This window comes from Eublepharis macularius, chromosome 4 (assembly GCF_028583425.1).
Source record: "Eublepharis macularius isolate TG4126 chromosome 4, MPM_Emac_v1.0, whole genome shotgun sequence".
Classification (NCBI taxonomy): Eukaryota; Metazoa; Chordata; class Lepidosauria; order Squamata; family Eublepharidae; genus Eublepharis; species Eublepharis macularius.
The window spans coordinates 81,028,401-81,051,553 of NC_072793.1; positions in this window are offsets into that span (position 1 = coordinate 81,028,401).

Genomic DNA, 23,153 nt, shown 5'->3' on the forward strand with positions numbered 1-23,153 from the left:
GGAGGGCATTTCCCCCAAAGTCTCCAGTCAAACTGACCTATTAAAACATTGTTCCCTTCACTGATACAGTCTTTAGCATGCAAAAAACAAAGCCTTAAGAGCCTGTTGCGCCTTCTCATGAAGCACCCCCATCTTCTACAGGTCTATACCTACCTCTCAGACATAGAAAAAAGTATATGTTACTCATTCTCACCTGCTTTCAAATAAGATGCAATATTCCTGTCTACAAACATTTTGGTTTAACAGCTATCATGACTTACCATGATATCTGTAGCCACTCTTTTCCAAACTACAGTTTCAGAGTTCCGTGGAGAGAGGGAATGGATACTGAATAATGGATCTTTAAAAACTAGATTGAATACTGCCATTGTTTATACTTGTTCATAAGTAATTTGCCATTTAGACATTTCTGGGGAGATAGGTCCATTAGGTATCCCTATCAAGATGCAGGAGTTGTGCCTCCTATGTAACTTGGCCTTTCAGACAATAGTTATGCAGCAGGACAATAAGATCCTGAATAGTATTTCAGTTCCATTCTATGCACTGAATCCTGCAGATCTTCTACTCCTTTATTTTATTTATAGTGTATCTTTTTTCACTGAGACTCAAGGTGGATTAAACAGTGCACATCAGTAAGTCAGCTTCTATAACATTCAATGAACAATAGTGTATGGGGTATAGAAATTTGAAAACAGCACAGATCTGAGCACAGACAAAATATTGCTGAAACAAAGCACAAGCAATTTAACATGATGTCTTCAGTGACACAGAAAGGAGAATATCCACATCAACAGACAGCACTCAGTAGAATAGTCCACCATTACTGCCTCTCTTCCATTTCCTACAGCACAGCCCTATTATCTGAGTTTAAAAGCCCTCCTGAATAATTCAGTTTTACATAGTTTGCATGCTGCATGGTGGTGACAGTAATGTTTTTACAGCAGCAAAAAAGTGGCTCAGACACATATCGCACAACAACCAACATTAATTAATTGATTGATTAATTCCATTATCCATCCCATTCCATTCCCACTTTTCTCCCCAATGAGAAAAAAGTAGTTTAGCTCATTCTCCTCTCCTCCATTTTATCCTCCAACATCCCCACCCCCCATGAAGTAGTTTAGTCTTAGAGAGTGTGATTCTGTCTAACCACTCTAACCACTGTCCCATTCTGAGGGAGGTTACTTCTATCTGGTCTTCTTCTACAGAGCCTGTGTGGTGTGGCATTTGGACTAGAATCTGGGAGACCTGGGTTCATATTCTCACTCTGCCATGGAAACTTGCTAGGAGACCTTGGGCTAGTCACACATTCTCAGGATTATTGTGAGGATAAAATGGAAGAAAGGAGAATGATGCAAGCCACTTTGAGTTCCCAGTAGGGACAAAGGCAGGGTATAAATCAAGTAAATAGATAAATACAATGCAGATGCAAACACAATGCAGCTGTCACTGGAATGGTACCTTTAGGCCATCCTCTCCAATTCCCCCCCTTTACATTTGTTTTAGTTTGACATCTCAGGTGACATAGGGTGTGGTGTCTTGGTGAAAAAAAGTTCCAATAAACTGCTTTGAGACAAGCAGTTATGATATGACTGTACACACACACACACACACAATCAGAGAATCTTGCACTACTGCCTGTGCTGGTTCTAGTTTGCACTTCTGTTATACTATAACTATAAACCATATAGTTCCACTGTAAAGTGGGATCTTTATACTCCAGATTATCAAGACAGCCAAAAGTGGAACCCTCAGTAGAGGACTGAGCAAACCCAGAAACTTCTTGGGAGAGTGGAAAATGCAGAACACTAGTGGTGAGCAGGTCTGAAATAACAGTTCCAATCCTCACTATAAATATTCACCCCCTGGTTTCTGAAGAGGGCATGGATTTTTCAGGTAAACAAAACAATCTGATCGTTTGAAATTTCAACAAATGTTCACAGAGATGCCTGTAAGATAACAGTGTATGAAAAACAACAATGTATGAAAAAGTTGTAACTCAGATAAAAGAAAACATTTATCATCCATTTATTCAGGGTTATCAAGCAAAGTAATGAGGTACAAAAATATCTTGGCCCCAAAGAAAACTATAATATTCCATACACCGCTGAAAGTGCTACTGCTTTTGACTTATGATTTACCCAATGTCTTATTACAACACATCTATTCACAATCTTTAACATCCAATAAAAAGGCCTTTGTTTACATCACAGATACAGTCAATTTGGACAGTAAATGTTGTCAATGGCTGCACCACAGTAGAGCAATTGCTCTCCTACGGGGTACTTGCAAAGGACAGTGAGAAGTTTTATCTTGGGCAAACTGAACTGAACAAAGTTCTCTTACGAAGTTCCCAGTGTGGTGTAGCACTTAGAAGGATTTGGGGGGCTCAGGTCTGACTCCCCACTCTGCCATGGAAACTCACTTGGTGACGTTGGGCCAGTCACACTCTCTCTCAGCCTAGCCTACCTCACAGAGTTGTTGTGAGGATAAAATGGAGGAGTGGAGAATGATATAAACTGCTTCATTTTCCCAGTGGGGAAAATGTGGGAAATAAATAAATAAATAAATAGGCTTTCACAAGAAGTTGTACAGATTTGTAACCAAAATCTCAGTTTTGTCATGTAAGTACTTTTATTTGGACTGATGGATAAAGTTGTTGGGCACAGGGCTTCTAGGATCAGTTATATTTTGTTTGCTTTTATACATAACTTTGTTGCAAGTTTACAAAAAAATCTGCCTGAACTATATCTGAATAAGAGTCTGTGTAGTCTATAATTTTTTTGTCCCAAAGTAGGCAATCAGATGTCCTTGGGCACCACACCAACAGTGAACGACAGAGATAGCGGTGGAAGGAGACAGGCAGAATGATGAGATTATCTGCATGTGGGTGCCATTCTAGTTTTCAGCAAGGAGGGGAAAAGTTTTAGTGGGGATCCACAACAAAGCTCAAAGGCCCATTCTTCAGTAGATTCAGCATAAAATTGCAAAACACAATTTATTTGTTTGTGTAGTTTCTTTTTATACCACATGTAACCAAAATACAGGAGAATTTATGGATTACGGGGCATGAAATATCATGGGGAAGCACAGTACAATCTTATGTCCTTCAAAAATGGTGTTCCTCTTTGAGAGGAACAGGAAAGAATTTGAATCTGGATGGTTGAGAAAATTTGTTTTCATTCCGTAATTCCAGAAACAATAGGCAAAAAACTTCATTGAGATAAACTTTTAACAATAGCAGGATTGTTAGCCTCTATCTGATTTTAAATGCAATTAAGGCACTATGTTCTAAATACATTCAATGATATATTAATGCTTTATCTCAGGAGGCAGAAATAACCTATTAGCCCCATCTCAACCAATGACATTTTTTCAGTGACATTAAAAACAGCCTTTATTTTTATACATCTTTGAGGCTGTACCTGCCAGAAAAGCAACTTTACTATCAAAAGGGGCTTGATTGCAATAGCAATCTTAACTGTTTGTTACTTGTGTTATCTGAAGCCTCTCAACCAAGTAGAATCCTCCCAAATTCAGAAATAAATCCCAATATTCCTCCAAATTAAAAAAAAAAGAGCGAGAAGGAGAGATTAACCAGATTTTATTATAACAAGCAAATCCTACTTGTTAGGGTTCAAGTTGTTCAGCTGCCATTTGTTTTCATGCCCGGGCTTAGGTGTAGGTTTGCTAACATCCTGGTGGGGCTAGGAAATTTCCTGGAATTACAACTGATCTCCAGATGACATAGATCAGTTACCAAGTGGCTGCTTTGGAGGGTGGACATCATGGCATAATACCCAACTGAGGTCCCTCCACTCCCCAAAACTTTCACTCCCCCCCTCCCTCAGGCTCCAACCTCAAATCTCCAGGAATTTCCTAACTCAGAGTTGACAACCCTACTCAGGAGTGAGTGTGTAAAAGTTTCCCCTTGCATGTGCAGCAGGATGTATTTCCCCCCTAACAGTCATCAGGGATTAGGTGGGTATATGAGACTTCCCTATCAAAGGCCCAATATTTCTTTTTAGCACTGAATATAGGATTTACAGAATTGGAATATTGTTCTATCAAGCCCAGAGTCATATGAAAGAAACATTATTCAAAGAGATTTGCATCAAGCCATAGTGATCACGTTTCAAAGCCATTTTCTTTAGGGAAGCTGATCTCTATGATCTAGAGATCAGTCCTAGTTCCAGGTGAACTCCAGTTCCCTCCTGGAGATTGGCAATCTTACTCCCACCTCATGTTTCTCTGCTTCCTGCTGAGTTTGCTCTCTGGAGCTGCTGTACCTTTGTTTGTATTAATTTGTTTGTATTAATTTGTTCCCAGCCTGTAAATTATTCTTTACAAAAGCAAGGACTCATTACACTTTCTATTAACGTATTAATCCCACCGAGGTTTTCAGTCTAAGGTTGCCAGCCTCCAAGTAGGGCCTGGAGATCTCCTGAAATTACAACTGATGATGTCCACACTACAGAGATCAGTCCTCCCGGAGAAAATGGCTGCTTTGGAGGGTCAACTCCATGGCATTATACCTTGCTGAGGTCCCTTCTGTCTACAGACTCTGTCGTCCCCAGGCTCCACTTCAGGGTTGGCAATCTAACCAAACATGAGAAAATTTTGAGTTCTGAATGACTTATCTCTTGTTTTGTTTCTCACAATGTTAAATCTCCCAAGTATGAGATGCTCAATCCTCCATATCAGAGTGCAGCTCAAACCACACACCCCAAATATATGCCCAGGGTTTCTGCCAGTCTGTATTCCTACAAAGTATATTTAGCCACATTTTTTGGAGAAGGTATCAGCCTGCTGACTTTTTTTAAACTCCTAGGAACAGTTAGCTGACTTTCTTCTTTTTAGGGGCTTGGGGGGAGTACTGTAATACGAAGTGACATAACCACTGTAGATTATTGTACCTTTTCTATTTTTTTCAGATGAAAGATTACTTCTATAGCAGTAGCTATATCACGCTCTAAATATTTGGCACAGTGCAGTCTAGCTGATGTTGTGCTGCCACAAACATTTTCATTTACCTAACATTTAATGGTATTGAACTATTTCTTGATAAATCTTCATGTCGTGTGACTCTCTTAGGATAGCCAGATGCAAGGAAGGGAATTTCAGCACTGCAGCATTTATTAAATCCCTGTGACAAGCTGTGCTGTCCAAAAATGCCTTTTTTGCTCAGCTGTTAGTAAAGAGGCCATTTCTTTCTAGGGAACTAATTTCTGTAGTTTGGAGATCAATTGTAATTCCAGGGGAACTCCAAGCTCCACTTGGAGGTTGGTAACCCTAGGGGAAACAAAGAGATGAATTTTAGCTATAAATCTGTGGTCTGGTTACATTGGAATAAGTTTTTTGATAGGTATGATTTCCTGGAGAAGAGACAGAGAAGAGAAATGATGATATGCTAAGGAACCTAATAACCACCATACAATAATGGTTTCCCTTCCTTATTAACTAGAGGCTGAATTCTGGTTTCATCATAGTGAACGGGGATGCTCCATTTGTTTTTGATGAGACTAGGATATAACTCAACTGCCCCACAATAACAGCTCTGTACATCACATTCAATTTATGTGGCTATTTATCTTCCTTAGGCGCACAGAGTATTTTTTTAAAAGGAGGATTAAAGGAGTGGAAACTATTCTGTTTCACTCATAAACATTTCATAAAGCAATTTAATACTCACTAATGCTTGTCAAAATAAAGCCATGTATTCAGCCACATCTACAATGGATCTGAATGCTCTCACAGCTATGCTAGCTAGAGAAAGTAACCAATTTCCTATGAACTAGCTATCTTCTTTTTAATTATATACAAAGCATCTGAATGTGGATAAGCTGATATAAATGAGTATGGGATTGCAGGAACCTCGCCAAGTAGCCACACATCAACTGTAGTTCTTTACATTTTTAATAAAAAATCTTATTTTTTAAAAAAATTGAAAGATACTTTTGTACTACAACACTCATAGTAATACAGTATAGCATCCTAGATATTGCATAACTAGAAGAATTTTCATACACTTGTATTTTAGCCTCACCCAACCTTTACATTGCTTTTACTATATCTGTAGACCATATTTCAGCCATAATGACTCCCAGGCCAGTATATAACACAAATTCAAATAATTCGCAGTCATTGCTAATAACACAGTTTGGCAGTTGTGGTAGTAATGGGATGTATGTGTGTATGTGCGCACACATATGCAGTTGTTACATTTCTAAAAGTGGTGGGTTTATGCATCGCATAGTATCACTTTGGTCCACCACTTTCAACTGTCCTAGTTATAAATAAATTGAACGCCTACTTGTTTCTATCTCTTGGGTGAGTTGGCAATCAGCCAGGTTACTAGCTTCTTTATGAAAACATTTAACAAGAATCAGTGGAATTTTGTCTTAGAAGAGAATTAATCCATCAATATCAGCCTGGAATTACTACTCCCCTTAGTCTTTCATTCTGAGTTGTCCCAACCAATCCACTGCTAAGAGACTGGCAAGCACCTCCTCCCCATCCTCCATTAAAGAAATTGACATTGATCTCCAATTTATGAACTGAGCCAGCACTAAAGAAGCACATAGAATATGCTAATAAGGAATAAAAAAAATAGGTTTGATTCATTATTATTAAATGTTAAGAATTTACTCTTATTTCAGTCTCTAAACTTTTGCATTACAGTTCAGATTTTTTCTTTCTAGACAAACAATATCAAATAACTTATTCCTTACAGTGTATCAGGCTAGACATGGTGATTTAAAAAATGGCTATAACAAAGGACCTGCTGTAAAATGAACATTGTATCAGGAGACAGAATAAATTCTTCTAATATATGCTAATAAAAGAAAAATTCTGCCAAACAGAGATCATAGGTGGCCAGCAAATCCTAATTTTATTATTATTTCTAAATTAAGCCAAACCAAATACTTTTTTGTCTGGATATGATCTCTAATTATGACAGTGTCTTATCTTTATAGGATTATCTTGTCAGTGATGAGTGATGCGGACTTTGGAACTAGCTGATGCCTGGTTTGGTAGGAAAACCATCCTGGCCAAATTTGGATATCAGATACACACTTTTGGAATATGCCCTTCACTTAGGATAAGGATTTGGATCATTCTGTTTGCACCATTGTATCCGATGCCTATTTTGAGATTCATTACATGCCAGAAACAATATTGCATTACTTGTCAGAGTATTAACCTTTCCCTGGAGTTAGACTCAGTGGTTTGGCAAGAGAGAGAAGAAAGAATATAAATACTCTTAATTTGTATATTTTGCACAAAAAATAAGAGATAGAGCTTGCAAGCCACAAATCAGCTCATAGTTAAGTATTCTTAAGCCCACTGAAATCTATAGTATAAGCATCCCTAAATCTATACTGGTTTGCAGCCACTAAATTGCAGTGAGTCAGTTCCAGAATTAGAAATGTGTGAATTTCAAGTATAGCCACTTGCATGCTCATGCACTCAGCGCCAGCACAGAGGAAGCACCAATTTTCCTTCAGGCTTATATACCAACAATGTACGAAGCTGAAGTTGGTTCCCAGTTCCCAGTTCCTTTTTCGCAGTTCCTTATTCGTTATTCGCAAAGCCAAAGAATAATATTGTGAGAAAACTGAAAAGCTGTAACTCCAAAATGAAGTTTGCAGTGGCACATATTATACACCTCCATATTCAGAAGACTCAGCACTCTAAGTGGACTGATACTGGGTCATCCTACAAAACCCAGATCTTGAGTAAACAGCTTCAAAATAGGATGCCCCCAGAACATTTCAATAAGGAGAAAGGAGCGGCAGCTGCAACAGGAAAATACTTTGGATCACCCCAAATCACACACCCCTGAACTCCAGAGACTGTCCCCTACAAGAGGACATGTGCTGGTGCTGATCCAGTCTCTGGTTCTGGACCTAAGGCCTCCTATGTGGCCTGCCTGGAAAAAACTTGTATTAGGCATTGCTGTAAATAAGAAAGTGGGGAACTATAAGCCCTCTGAAACCCAAAACAATCTTTGGATCACTCCAAATCACACACCCCTGCACACCAGAGACTGTCCCCTACAAGAGGAAACGTGCTGGTGCTGATCCAGTCTCTGGTTCTGGACCTAAGGCCTCGAATGTGGCCTGTCTCCAAGCACCCTGTATTAGACATGGCTTTGAATAAGGAAGTGGTGAAAATATAAGCCCCCTGCAACCCAAAACAATCTTTGGATCACCCCAAATCACACACCCCTGAACTCCAGAGACTGTCCTCTACAAGAGGACATGGGCTGGTGCTGGTCCAGTCTCTGGTTCTGGACCTAAGGCCTCGAATGTGGCCTGTCTCCAAGCACCCTGTATTAGACATGGCTTTGAATAAGGAAGTGGTGAAAATATAAGCATTCTGAAACCCCAAATAATCTTTGGATGACCCCAAATCACACACCCCTGAACTCCAGAGACTGTCCCCTACAAGAGGACATGTGCTGATGCTGATCCAGTCTCTGGTTCTGGACCTAAGGCCTAGAATGTGGCCTGTCTCCAAGCACCCTGTATTAGACATGGCTTTGAATAAGGAAGTGGTGAAAATATAAGCCCCCTGCAACCCAAAATAATCTTTGGATCACTCCAAATCACACACCCCTGAACTCCAGAGACTGTCCCCTACAAGAGGACATGTGCTGGTGCTGATCCAGTCTCTGGTTCTGGACCTAAGGCCTCGAATGTGGCCTGTCTCCAAGCACCCTGTATTAGACACGGCTTTGAATAAGGAAGTGGTGAAAATATAAGCCCTCTGAAACCCAAAACAATCTTTGGATCACCCCAAATCACACACCCCTGAACTCCAGAGACTGTCCTCTACAAGAGGACATGTGCTGGTGCTGGTCCAGTCTCTGGTTCTGGACCTAAGGCCTCGAATGTGGCCTGTCTCCAAGCACCCTGTATTAGACATGGCTTTGAATAAGGAAGTGGTGAAAATATAAGCATTCTGAAACCCCAAATAATCTTTGGATGACCCCAAATCACACACCCCTGAACTCCAGAGACTGTCCCCTACAACAGGACATGTGCTGGTGCTGGTCCAGTCTCTGGTTCTGGACCTAAGGCCTCGAATGTGGCCTGTCTCCAAGCACCCTGTATTAGACATGGCTTTGAATAAGGAAGTGGTGAAAATATAAGCATTCTGAAACCCCAAATAATCTTTGGATGACCCCAAATCACACACCCCTGAACTCCAGAGACTGTTCCCTACAAGAGGACATGTGCTTGTGCTGATCCAGTCTCTGGTTCTGGACCTAAGGCCTCCTAAGTGGCCTGCCTGGAAAAAACTTGTATTAGACAAGGCTTTGAATAAGGAAGTAAGGAAGTATAAGCCCTCTGAAACCCAAAACAATATTTGGATCACCCCAAATCACACACCCCTGCACTCCAGAGACTGTCCCCTACAAGAGTACATGTGCTGGTGCTGATCCAGTCTCTGGTTCTAGACCTAAGGTCTCCCATGTGGCCTGCCTGCAAGAACCTTGTATTAGACATTGCTTTGAATAGGGAAGTGGCGAAAATATAAGCCCCCCCTGAACCCCAAATAATCTTTGGATCACCCCAAATCACACACCTCTGAACTCCAGAGACTGTCCCCTACAAAAGGACATGTGCTGGTTCTGATCCAGTCTCTGGTTCTGGACCTAAGGCCTCCTATGTGGCCTGCCTGGGAAAAAACTTGTATTAGATATTGCTTTGAATAAGAAAGTGGGGGAAAGTGGGGGAAATATAAGCGCTCTGCCCCCCATCTCTGTCTGTGTGAGATGGGGTGATCCAAAGATTGTTTTGATGCATAGAGGGCTTTCATTTTCCCCAGTTCCTTATTTACAGCAATGTCTGATAGAAGGTTCTGGGAGGCAGGCCAAATAGGAGGCCTCAGCTCCGGAAGCAGAGATTGGATCAGCACCAGCATATGTCCTGTTGTGAGGGACAGTCTCTGGAACCAAGTTCTGTTTGATTTCTGGTGATCCAAAGATTATTTGGGGGGTGCCGAGGGCTGTTATATTTCTGAGTTCCTTATTCACAGCAATATAAAGTACAAGGTTCTGAGAGAAAGGTGAAATAGTAGGCCTCAACTCTGGAACTAGAGACTGGATCAGAACCAGCACATGTCCTCTTGTAGGGGACAGTCTCTGGAGTTCAGGGGTGTGTGATTTGGAGTGATCCAAAGATTGTTTTGGGTTTCAGAGGGCTTATCGTTCCCCACTTCCTTATTCACAGCAATGTCTAATACAAGTTTTTTTTCAGGCAGGCCACATAGGTGGCCTTAGGACCAGAACCAGAGACTGGATCAGAACCAGCACATGTCCTTTTGTAGGGGACAGTCTCTGGAGTTCAGGGGTGTGTGATTTGGGGTGATCCAAAGATTATTTTGGGGTGCAGGGGGCTTATATTTTCACCACTTCCTTATTCAAAGCCATGTCTAATACAGGGTGCTTGGAGACAGGCCACATTCGAGGCCTTAGGTCCAGAACCAGAGACTGGTTCAGCACCAGCACATGTCCTCTTGTAGGGGACAGTCTCTGGAGTTCAGGGGTGTGTGATTTGGGGTGATCCAAAGTTTTTTTCTGCTTCAGCTGCCGCCCCTTTCTTCTTATTGAATTGTTCTGGGGGCATTCTATTTTGAAGCTGTTTACTCAAGATCTGGGTTTTGTAGGATGACCCAGTATCGGTCCACTTAGAGTGCTGAGTCTTCTGAATATGGAGTTGTATAATATGTGCCACTGCAAACTTCATTTTGGAGTTTAGAGCTTTTCAGTTTTCCCACAATATTTTTCTTTGGCTTTGCGAATAACAAATAAGGAATAAGGAACTGCGAATAAGAAACTGGGAACCAACTTCAGCTTCTAGGTTAACGATAAGTTTAAGGATTGGGACAAGTTAAATTTGTCCTGGGCTGAAAAAATACTGCTAGTCAAATCCATGATTTTACCTCTTTTCTTATTTAACTTTCGTATGCTGCCTATTCATCTCACGGATCAAGATATCCAGTCATGGCAAAGTCTCATAAATAAATTTATCTGGGCTAACAAACTCCCTAGAATCAACTTCTCAACCATGAAACGTGCCTCCAATAGAGGTGGATTGGCTATACCTGATTTAAAACATTATTACATGGCTGCTCAATTAGCTAATATAGAGCTTTTGTTAAATCCTACAGAAAATTTAGACTGGAGCTATGCTGAAGCAACACACATTTCCACACATGACATAAAAGATATAATCTGGACAGATCATAAAAGCAGACCAGTTCAAACATTTACCAATCCTTTTCTGAAATCTACTCTAATAACTTGGGACAGAGTAAGAGAGTATCTAGCCCCCACTCCTTCTCCGTTATCACCCTTCCTGGACCAATCTTGGTTTCCACCTGGAAAGGATTTAATCTCATTCCAGAAATGGAAGATACTTAAGAAAAGTAGAATTATGGATATAACCAAACAAGGGACCATCCTAAGTAAAGGGCAAATTGAAAAAGATGCAGCTGATACCTTGCCATGGTACCATACTTACAACTGTCACACCTTATAAACAGCCAACCAATTGCAAATGCTTTGAAACGTGAGCTAACAGACTTTGAGTTCCTGCTAAAACAAATATCATCTCAACATAAGGGACTTATAGCAAGAATTTATTCCATTTTAAACCTAAAAAAATGAACATCCACCCTTAAAATACCAAATGAAATGGAATAGGGATTGCAAGAACATACTAACGGACAACCAATGGGCCCTGATTTGGTCAGGTAGACACTTAAAAACTAAAGCAATCAATATAAAAATGTCATCTTTTAAAATAATGTCGAGATGGTACATGACACCTAGTTCCCTCCATCACCTTAATCCTACTATAGCCCCGCTTTGTTGGAAGCAATGCGGCCAAATTGGAGATTATATTCATCTCTGGTGGGCGTGCCCTAAAATCCAGTCATTCTGGGACTTAATCTTGAGGTCTGTTACAGAAATCACAGGCTATGATGTACCTAAAAATCCTGAGACAATCCTGCTGGGTCTCTGGGAAGACCCAACAGTACCAACGATCAGGAGAAACTGAATACTCTTGTTATTAGCTGCAGCGAAAATGCTTCTTGTGTTATACTGGAAACAAGACAGACTTCCAAAATTGCAGCAGTGGTACCAGAAAGTGTGGGATATCTTCACCATGGAGAAATTAGCGGATTATCTTCACTCTACTGATAATCCACAGCATCATTCAACGTTCTTTACACAATGGATACCTTTTTTGAACCATCTTCATGCTACCAATAAACTGCCGAATGCAGATATGAACACTTTCAGCTTTTTGGCAGTCTTATGAGTCTTCTCTAGTATTGTACCTTCTCTAACAATAATGTACTTTTCAGTGATAGCTGATCTCTTATTGACTGTTCCAAGGTTCACTGTTTATGTTTTTTGCATGTTATGTGTAAAATTTTTGTTTAAATTGTTATGTATTCCAGAAAATCAGAAAATAAAAAGTTCAAAAAAAAAAAAAGAACAGCAGACAGCAGGGTTTTCTGCAGTGGCTCGGGGCTTTATTTGCACCCAGATCAGGTTTTCAAACCCCCTCCCCATTGTCTGGAGTTAGCCTGGGGCTTAAAATATGGCTTCAAGTCAATACCAGTTGCCTACAAAAAAGGAGGGGCCACCCCCGTTGTTGCTAACAATGTAAAGGGAAACCCACGGGGGTTGTTAAGACTACTATGCACAGAATGCAAAAGCTTACTTTATACAGTAATCGTTTACTTGTAACTCAACATGCAAAATTCATAACATGAAAATTAATTTGTACATATTCAATGAGAGTTTACATAGAATGAACCTGCAAAGTAAATATAAGTTAACCAGTGTCCAACTCGTGTCTTCTTAAGTATCACAAACTGCACCAACATAAATGATGTCTTCTCTGAACGCGAAGCAGCAAGGGGTTAAAGTGTCCATGTATATTCCACTTCATTGCAAGTCGCTCACTCGGAAGCAAGAGATACGCCCAAGCTGGGGCCGGCTGAAGCTCAGATTTCGATAACGCCTCATCAGGGGCGTCAGTCTCAACATTATTTTACTCCCAGCTGTGTTGCCTGGCTGGAGGCTCCAACAAACAATCAAAAAGAGATGTCCTATCTATCTATCTATCTATCTATCTATCTATCTATCTATCTATCTATCTATCTATCTATCTATCTATCTATCTATCTATCTATCTATCTATCTATCTATCTATCTATCTATCTATCTATCTATCTATCTATCTATCTATCTATCTATCTATCTATCTATCTATCTATCTATCTATCTATCTATCTAAAGACAAGTGTCCTGACTGACTCATCAATGCCCAGCCCAAACCCCTGAACCTAAAAGCATGAAATTTGGGGAGAACGTTCCTTTTGTGGTGTAGAGGCTCACTAAGAAGGGATTTTAAGGGGTAAAAAGGGGTAAAATGTGTTTTCCCATAGGGATACAGCTTCCCTGTGTGCCTGGGAGGCTGCTCATCCCACTCCCCCTGCCAACTGCCAACTCAGCTGCTGTGCCCTGAGGTCATTTGCATATGTGGCCCTGATTGGTCATCATCCCAACATTCTAAACAGTACTCAGGACACATTCAATGACTCCCTGTGGAGTTCCTCAACATGCTCAACCCTCCTGACTTCCAAGCCCACAAGCTTCTCCTCAAAGTGGGGGCTCCAAAGTGGGAGAAAACCACCCATGAGGTTTATAAAGAGGTCCTTCAGTAGAAAAATAAGGTTGTACGTATTTTTCACTTTATTTCTTGCACTACAATCTTTTCCTTTTAAAAATCTCTTCAATAAATGTTACATTTCGAAGTTCACTTCATCAGTTTTAGGCATCAACACCCTTCGCTTTATTCAAACACTTTTGTGAAGCTCGGGTACTATGCTATTATACTACAAAACCAACTCAACCCGCCCCCCCAAACCAAAAACGTTACTTACCCATAAATATTATAACTGGATTTTAAGTAGTTAAATACCATAGCGAAGCACAGGCATCAAGCTAGTTAATATATATAATCAACCAAACAAAGGAAACTGCTTCCCCATAGATCAATTCAGTCAGTGGATCAAAATGAAGGTGAATGCAACAATAATGGAAAGGGGCTGTGTGTGAACATTGAACAGTGGATGAATGTGAACAAAACTTGGTGACATGTCGGTCAGAAAGCTGCACAAAGCGTGGGTATTTGGAGAGGGATTTGACTAAAGCGTCAGTAAGTGCATGGAGAGATGATTCAAGCATATAGAGGAGAACAGCAGAGCTGATTTGAAGAGCGGGAGACTGGATAAGATTGCCAACCTCCAGATGGGGCCTAGAGTTCTCCTTGAATTACAGCTGATCTTGGGGTTCAGATGGAACGTAAGTTAAATATGAGCAGCCAGTGTGATGCAGCGACAAAAAAATTTATATTGGAACAGATATTAAACACGTCTGTATGCAAGCATCTGATGGACAACATAGTGATATGCGGAAGTCAGCATGGATTTGTCCTCAATAGGTCCTGCTAGACCAACCTCATCTCCTTCTATGATTGAGTGACAGGCTTACTGGATCGTGAGAATTGATGTAGTTTATCTGGATTTCAGAAAAGCTTTTGGCAAGGTTCCTCATGATGTTCTGATGGGTAAACTAGAGGACTGTGGACTGGACTCTAGGATAGTTAGGTAGATAGGGAACTGGTTGGAGAACCGCACTCAAAGAGTAGATGTCAATGCATTTCATCTGAACGGAGGAAGGTGCCCAGTGGGGTGCCACAGGGCTCGGTCCTGGGCCTGGTACTTTTCAATATTTTTACAAATGATCTGGATGAGGGTGTGGAGGGGCTATGCATTAAATTTGCAGATGACATCGAATTGGGAGAAGCAGCAAACAAAATCAGTAGATAGGGATAGAATTCAACGAGATCGGAACACATTGGAAAAGTGGGTGGATGTGAACAAGATGCAATTTAACAAGGATAAGTGCCAAATTCTACATCTGGGTAGCAAAAATGAGGAACACACATACTGGATGGGGGATACACTTCTGGTTAGCAGTGTGTGTGAACAAGATCTTGGGGTTCAGATGGAACGTAAGTTAAATATGAGCAGCCAGTGTGATGAAGTGACAAAAAAGGTGAGTGCGATCTTGGGGTCTATCAACAGAGGCATAACATCCAAATTGCATGATGTCATAGGGGGACATGATTGCTCTCTTTAAGTATTTGAAGGGCTGTCACTTAGAGGAGGGCAGGGAGCTGTTCCTGTTGGCAGCAGAGGATAGGGTTTAAATTATGGGCCAGATGATACCAGCTGGATATTAGGAAGCACAGTAAGATGGGCTTCGGAGGGGTATAATGCCACAGGCACTGACCTCCAATGACACCATTGTCTCCAAGAGAGATAACGTCACCATATGGAGTTCAGTTGTAATGGAAACAGATCTCCAGGCGGGTTGGCAACTACTGTAAGGAGATGCTTCAGACACCCCAGTTGCCAATACCCAATACTACCATTGTCTCCAATTTAGGTAAAATACGACATATGGAGTTCAGCTGAAATGGAAGGAGATCTCCAGGTACGGCAATCATAATATGGAGGGTCCTCAGTGGGGTATAATTCCACAGAAGCCACACTCCAAAGCCACCATTCTGTTTGAGATAATTAAAACTTGTCATTTGAAAGTCATTTGTAACTCTTGGAGTTCTCTAGGTGGGTTGGCATCAATTGTCAGGTAGTACCTATGTGGGATATAATTCCACATAGCCCAGCCTAAGAAGCCTCCATGTCTCGGAGAATGTTAAAATCTGTCATTTGGAGATCAGTTGTAATTTGTGGGGATCTCCAGGAGGGTTGGCAACCACAGTGTCATCAAGCCAGGCGGCCTTAGCATGGACCTGCCTGCTGCCAGACCTGCCACTGTCTCCCAAAGAACCCCAGGAGCAGTGAAGGCTGAGGGTAAGGACAGAGGCATGGACCAAGCACAAGAGTGCATGCCTGGCAGCCCACGGCCTTCCACCTGCTGAGGAAATGTCAGGAGAACCAGTACAGGATCTGATCTACTCCTCCTGAGTAGCAGAGATGAGCCAGCTAGGAGAAAGAAGCTTAATGAACCCAGCCTCACCTGTAGGAGAAACTCCCTTTATAAGGCCGCAGCTAGCATGGGATTAGCTAGTCACAATTGTGGTATTTTGGACTTGGCTGTTGGTGAGCTCTTAGGTTCTGGCTGCCTGAGCCTTGGTGGGTCACAGTCTTTGATTTTGGAATCTGTTACTTGACCATGGAGCTTGACCTGAGAATCTTTGTTGTTGGCCCTGTTGTCGTCAGAACTTGCCTCCAACCTAGTGAGCAGGATACTTTTAATCCTTCTGTTTCTATTTGTTGCTCTCCATTATACTCTTAGATTATGTTGCTGCTGTTTCTGTGGGTTTGTCATGAAAATATGGTTTAGAGCACATTATACTAAGTGATACATGTGTATTCTAATGAACTTTGTTTTAGAATTTCATTAGGCTGTCTTGGTTTGGGGCATAAATTGAGCCAAATGTGTAAGTTTGGTTTTCTATAGTGCCTTTAATAAATATGAATCTGCCTTTCGGATCTTTTAGTGTATCTTTACGTTGGAAGGGTAAATATTTTTACTTTACCCTTCCAACATAAATTTTAAATTTCAGGCATGGGAGAGACGGAGCTCTTTCAATGTGCTATCATTCTCTTCTACACCGACACCATACCCTCCGCTTTTCTCCATTTCTCAGCTTCTTCTGGTGGTAGCTAGGATAATTCATCCCATGAAGTAGGTTCAGGTATTTCTGCTGTTCTTAGTGCAGAGGTAGTCAAGTCAAGTTTATTATTACAGTCTGCGACCAGTACATATAAAACCATTTGCAAATCAGTTTAAAAACAGTCGAGACTGGATACAGGGGAAGAACGATGAATAAATATAAGAGTAAAAAAATAATATCATCATAAATTAGTTGTTTAAAAGGTTAAAATACATTCAGTCTGCCTTATGCGATTTACGTTGCTTGTAGACCTGGCCACAGAATCTTGCTACTTGATGTGTTGTCTGGTGATTCCGATCAGACAAAAGATAATCAAGTTTGATTTTATTTGAACTTCCAGGGAATCTTTCTACTAATGGACTGATGGTTTCCGCTCTAATTTTACTATGACTTGGGCAGTTAAAGAAGATGTGCTCCATTGAGTCAATTTCTCTTAGAGGATAGGAGCAAAGCCTAAGAGAGTAAGGGACTGCTTTAAACTTTCCTTCCAGAATGGCAGAAGGTAGAGTCGAACTTCTAGCTAAAGTAAATGCCCTTCTGGAGATATTGGATTCAAGCAAGTAAAAATAGGCTGCAGGAGCGGCAATATATTTAGTAGTATCTGAAGAAATAAAACCTGGTGCTCTAAGTAAATCTGTTTGTCTTCCAATGTCTGTCACTCTCTGCTTAATGAGTGATTTTGCTCGGTCTAACCCCATGACTAGCAAACTTTGAGGGGAAAGACCCAATTTTCCCAGAGATTTCGGAGTCGCCTTTTGCCAATTAGATTGAAATTTGTCTTGGAATAACAGAGGGAGCAGACCTTGCGGGTTTAGACGTCCTGACAGCCATTTGAAAATTGAAAGGATGGTGATTCTGGCCTCTATCCTTAACATTCCTGTTTCCAGTCTAACCCATGAGTTAGGCATGCATTTGGGCACTTGTAATAGGGCTCTAAGGAATTTGGACTGCACTCTCTCAAGTTGAGAGAAAGAGGAGGATGGCAGCCCCAAGAATGATCCATATACTAATTGGGCCAATGGTTTGGCTTTAAACAATCTGAGTACAGCCGGTACATACTGCCCCCCTTGTGATCGATAGAATTTCAGTATACCGTGTGCTGTTTCTTCTCCCACATCAGCAATGAAGCTGCTATGTGTTGTTTTGGTACCTGAGGCTTGCAAAACTACACCCAAATATTTGAAGCTGGTAACTTGTTCTAACTGATGCCCCTGAAGCTCCCATCGTCTGATCTTTGGATTTTTACCGAAAGCCAGGATCTTAGTTTTTTGGTAATTAGTTAGAAGGTGTTCAGTATCACAGAATTGGGAGAATTTTTTTAGGGCTCGTTTCAGCCCTATGGGGGTCCTAGAAAGTAATACAGCATCATCTGCATAGAGCAGTATGTGAATGTGCCTATTTGCTAATTTGGGAGGGTGCAATCCAGGGTCATTCAAAAGGTTTACCAAATTGTTGATGTAGAAGATAAGCAGAAAGGGGGCTAGAAAGCACACCTGCCTGTAAGTTTGAATGGGGTCAGTCAAATGCCCAATTCGGCTGCACCTTACTCAGGGCAGTTTGCTTGTGCATAGCCCCTAAAAGGAACAGCAGTCGCCTATCAATAGAGGAGGCCTGCAGTTTCCTCCAAAGTCTATTTCTAGAGACTGTGTCAAAAGCTGCTTTTAAATCAACAAATGCCCGGTAAAGTGATGCTTGGTCTCCTGTAGCGTATTTCTCTACAAGGTGTTGCATTACTAGGCAGTGATCTATTGTTGACCTGCCAGCTTTAAACACAGCTTGCTGATCAGCAATTATATCCTCCTGTTCTAGCCAGTCTAAAAATTTCTCCAGCAGATGTTTTGTAGACAACTTGCTTACAATGCTTAGTAAGCTGATTGGTCTATAATTGGATGGATCCTCCTTCTTTCCCTTCTTATGGAAGGGGATTACTATAGCCATTCCCCAATCATTGGGGATGTAGCCGGTTTCATCAATATAAGTAAACAGGGAGGCTAGGAAAGTTACCCACCAGTCCTTATTTGTTTTTAGTAATTCTGGAGATATTCCATCAAGCCCAGGGGCTTTTGCATTCTTTAACTGGCTAATATAAGCTTTTACCTCTTCGGCATGAACTGGGGGGCATTTGGCCAGATTTTCTATTGTTAGGGCAGGAGGGGGTTGAATAGGATCATCATACATTTTTTGGAAAAAAGAAGTCCATTTATCTAGGGGGATACAGGAAGCCAAGGGGGAGGCGGCTGTGGAGGCGCGGTTTGACACTAGTTTACAGAACACCACTGAGTTTTTGCTTGTAGCTGCTTCAATTATATTGACCCAGTTTTCTGGTATGTTCTTTCTTACAGCGGGCAACCAGTGATTTATATTTCTTTTTTAAAAATGAAAGAGAACGATATGCATCCTGTCTGGTGGTTGTTGTGGGTTTTCCGGGCTGTATTGCCGTGGTCTTGGCATTGTAGTTCCTGATGTTTCGCCAGCAGCTGTGGCTGGCATCTTCAGAGGTGTAGCACCAAAAGACAGAGATCTCTCAGTGTTCCTTTTTGGGGCTATGCACAAGCAAACTGCCCTGAGTAAGGTGCAGCCGAATTGGACACTGAGAGATCTCTGTCTTTTGGTGCTACACCTCTGAAGATGCCAGCCACAGCTGCTGGCGAAACATCAGGAACTACAATGCCAAGACCACAGCAATACAGCCCGGAAAACCCACAACAACCATCGTTCTCCGGCCGTGAAAGCCTTCGACAATACATCCTGTCTGGTCTTTTCATCAGCTCTCAGTGCTAGTTTATAGGCATAGATTAAAGCATTTTTAGCACAAATACAGCTTTGATCAAACCAAGGTTTAGATGACAAATTGTTCTTGACCAGTTTTCCCTCTTGAGCACCTACCAAAAGTGGCCTTAAGGATTGGACGAGGTCATCATAACTTTTTAAAGGATTTTCAGTTTTTGAGGAAACCTTAAAAGCTTGACTATATAGTTGTAGGTTCTAGTGCAGAGGTATTTTTCTCTGCACTTGTTCCTCTGCAGCAAGTATGCTCTGCGCATTGCTACAGTAGAATTTCCCTACTTTCCTCCCTTTTATTGCAGCCATGAAGCTGACTTTCTGCCCATTTCTTTCCAGACACAGCATAATAGCTGTGAAGATTTTAGTGTTTTCCACTCTGCCTCTTCTCTTGGTGTTGCTGGGATACAGTTTGCTCTATGAAGTGGGTTTTTTTCTTAGCTCTGGAGGCAGTTTCCCACCTTTTCCCTTTTGTTTTCCTTCTCACTTCTTGCTTGGCTTCCTCAAGTTGCTGAAATGTTTCTTTTTGTAGCATTGGAAGCTATTTCCCCACCTTTTTCCTGGCTGGCACAACAGAGTGTCTTCTGTATTGTCGAAGGCTTTCACGGCCGGAGAACGATGGTTGTTGTGGGTTTTCCGGGCTGTATTGACGTGGTCTTGGCATTGTAGTTCCTGACGTTTCGCCAGCAGCTGTGGCTGGCATCTTCAGAGGTGTAGCACCAAAAGACAGAGATTTCTCAGTGTCACAGTGTGGAAAAGATGTTGGCAGGTCATTTGTATCTACTCAGGAGGGGTGGGGTTGAGCTGAGTCATCCTGTAAGAGTTTCCCAGGGTGTGGAATGCTAATGGCGGGAGGCTTCACTGTATCCTGAGGAGGTTCTTTTGCATATGGATTGGTGCTTGATGTGCTAATCTTCTCTGCAGGGCTATTGTCGAGTATAGAGTGTTTTGTTAGCCTGGTGTTTTTCAGAACTGGAAACCATGCTCTGTTCATTCTTAAGGTTTCTTCATTCCCGTTGAAGTTTTGCTTATGCTTGTGAATTTCAATGGCTTCCCTGTGCAGTCTGACAAAGTAGTTGGAAGTGTTGTCCAGTATTTTGGTGTCCTGGTGTACTGTGCCCTGTTTGAGTTAGGCTATGTTCAGCCACTGATGATTTTTCAGGTTGTCCAAGTCTGCAGTGTCTTTCATGTTCTTTTATTCTTGTCTGGATGCTACGCTTTGTGGTCCCGATGTAAACTTGTCCACAGCTGCAGGGTATACGGTATACTCCTGCAGAGGTGAGGGGGTCTCTACTGTCTTTTGCTGATCGTAGCATCTGTTGTATTTTTCGGGTGGGTCTGAATACTGCTTGAAGGTTATGCTTTTTCATAAGCTTTCCCATCTGATCAGTAATTCCTTTGATATATGGCAAAAACACTTTTCCTGTAGGAGACTGTTTTTCCTTGGTTGTTTGATTCATCCTGGGTTTGATTGCTCTTCGGATTTCATTTCTGGAGTAGCCATTTGCCTGAAGTGCGTGGTTTAGATGATTAATTTCCTCATTGAGAAGGTGCGGCTCACATATCCGTCTTGTGCGATCCACTAATGTTTTCATTATGCCTCTTTTCTGTCGGGGGTGGTGATTGACAACCAGTTACTTCCAATGGGATAACGAATTCTATGAACAGATGGATGGGGTGGCCATGGGGAGCCCTCTCAGCCCAGTTATAGCAAACTTCTACATGGAACATTTTGAAAAAACAGCTCTAGAATCAGCACCCCACAAACCTAGTGTATGGTTCCGGTTTGTGGATGATACATTTATCATTTGGAGCCATGGGGAGGAAGAATTGATGGGGTTTTTGAATCATCTCAACAACATCCACCGGAACATACAATTCACAATGGAGAAAGAAATCGAGGGAAAACTCCCATTTCTGGATACCTTGGTCATCCGCAAAGCAAACTTTCAGTTAGGTCACAAGGTCTACAGGAAACCAACTCACACTGATCGGTACTTACACAAAAACTCCAATCACTGGTTCTCTGGAGAGCTAAAAAGGAGTAGTTTCAGTAAGGATTGTTCCTCTCAAGATGACTGAGACTTCTGAGATAACTTTGAGTCTCCTAGACTATTTTGAGATGCAGCAATGACTGGCAGTATTATCTGAAAGCAGGATGATATAACGCATAAAGTTTGCCTTTTTTGAGAGTTAATGATCTCATATTGCCTATCCAAAGCCATACCATACTGCTGTTATTCAAAGAACAATATACACAAATCGCTAGCATCTTTTTCACCTTAATAATTACTTCAACTGGTCCACTTTGTTGGGGAAAAAGGTTAAAAATAGCTTTTCTTCAGAGGTGCAATGGATCTTGAATCAATAGAGAGTCAGCACACGAGTTTAGCTTTTAAAATCATTTAATTCTAAAGGAAAAAATGTTAACAGGATTGCCTACAAAATAACAAATGCCTGGAGCTACATTCTCACTACTGGTTACAAACAAAGAGCTGGGATAACTGAATGGAGAATCTTCTTCTTCCTCTGTCTTCTTGACCCTGAAAGAAAATCACCTGACCTGTTGACCAATAACAGTTTACAAACACTCTCAAGTTTCCCGGGCTTGCAGATTATTGGCTTTGAGCCAGGTTCCCCTTCCAGGTCAATCTAAACAATAGCATGGTAGGTAAACACATTAACCCCATAATGACTGAATTTCAGACCTTGCAACACACATATATTCCAACACATTTATGGTACAGGTTTCTCATATTTGTTTTACATATTGGGAAATGTCTTGTTGGGGTAGTGGTGCTCATTCGAGAGTCTTTCTCCATCAGGCTGCTCCCCTTGCCAAAGATTGCTGGCATTGATTGTGTGGGCCTGGTGTGGGATGCCGAGGAGAGTATAGCCATCTGTCTGGTGTACCGATCGCCCAGCGCACCAGCAGATGCTGTACCTAGCCTGTTAGAGGCGGTGGCTGGCTGGGCCTTGGAGTACCCCAGGCTTCTGGTCTTTGGGGACATCAATGTCCATGCCGATGATGCTACCTCCTCACAGGCCATGGACATGATAGCCTCCATGGCAGCATTAGGACTCTCCCAGTTTGTATCAATGCCCACACATCGAGCAGGACACACACTGGATTTGATCTTTGGGTTCGGGATACAGGTGTATCTGGATGAAGCTATAGCAGTGCCATGGTCAGACCACCTCATCCTGAGGGCTTGTCTGGGCACCATGACCCTTTCCTGCTTGGGCGACGAGCTGATTTATGCTCGCCCGTGGAGTCAAATGGATCCAATTGAATTGCAGAACGCTCTGCAGGATCCGATGCCCCCTGGTGGCTCATTGGATGAGCTGATAGAGGATTGGAATGCCCGTTTCTCTGAAGCTATTGATAAGATCGCTCCCCGTCGCTCTCTCCGCCCCCAAACTAGAGTAGTTCCTTGGTATACTGATGAGCTACGACAAATCAAATGGGAGCTGAGACAGCTAGAGTGAGTGTGGTGGCGACTCCATGATGAAGAGAGACTACTATGCAGCTTCCACTGCGTCCACTAGTTCTCGCCCAGCACAACTTTCCAG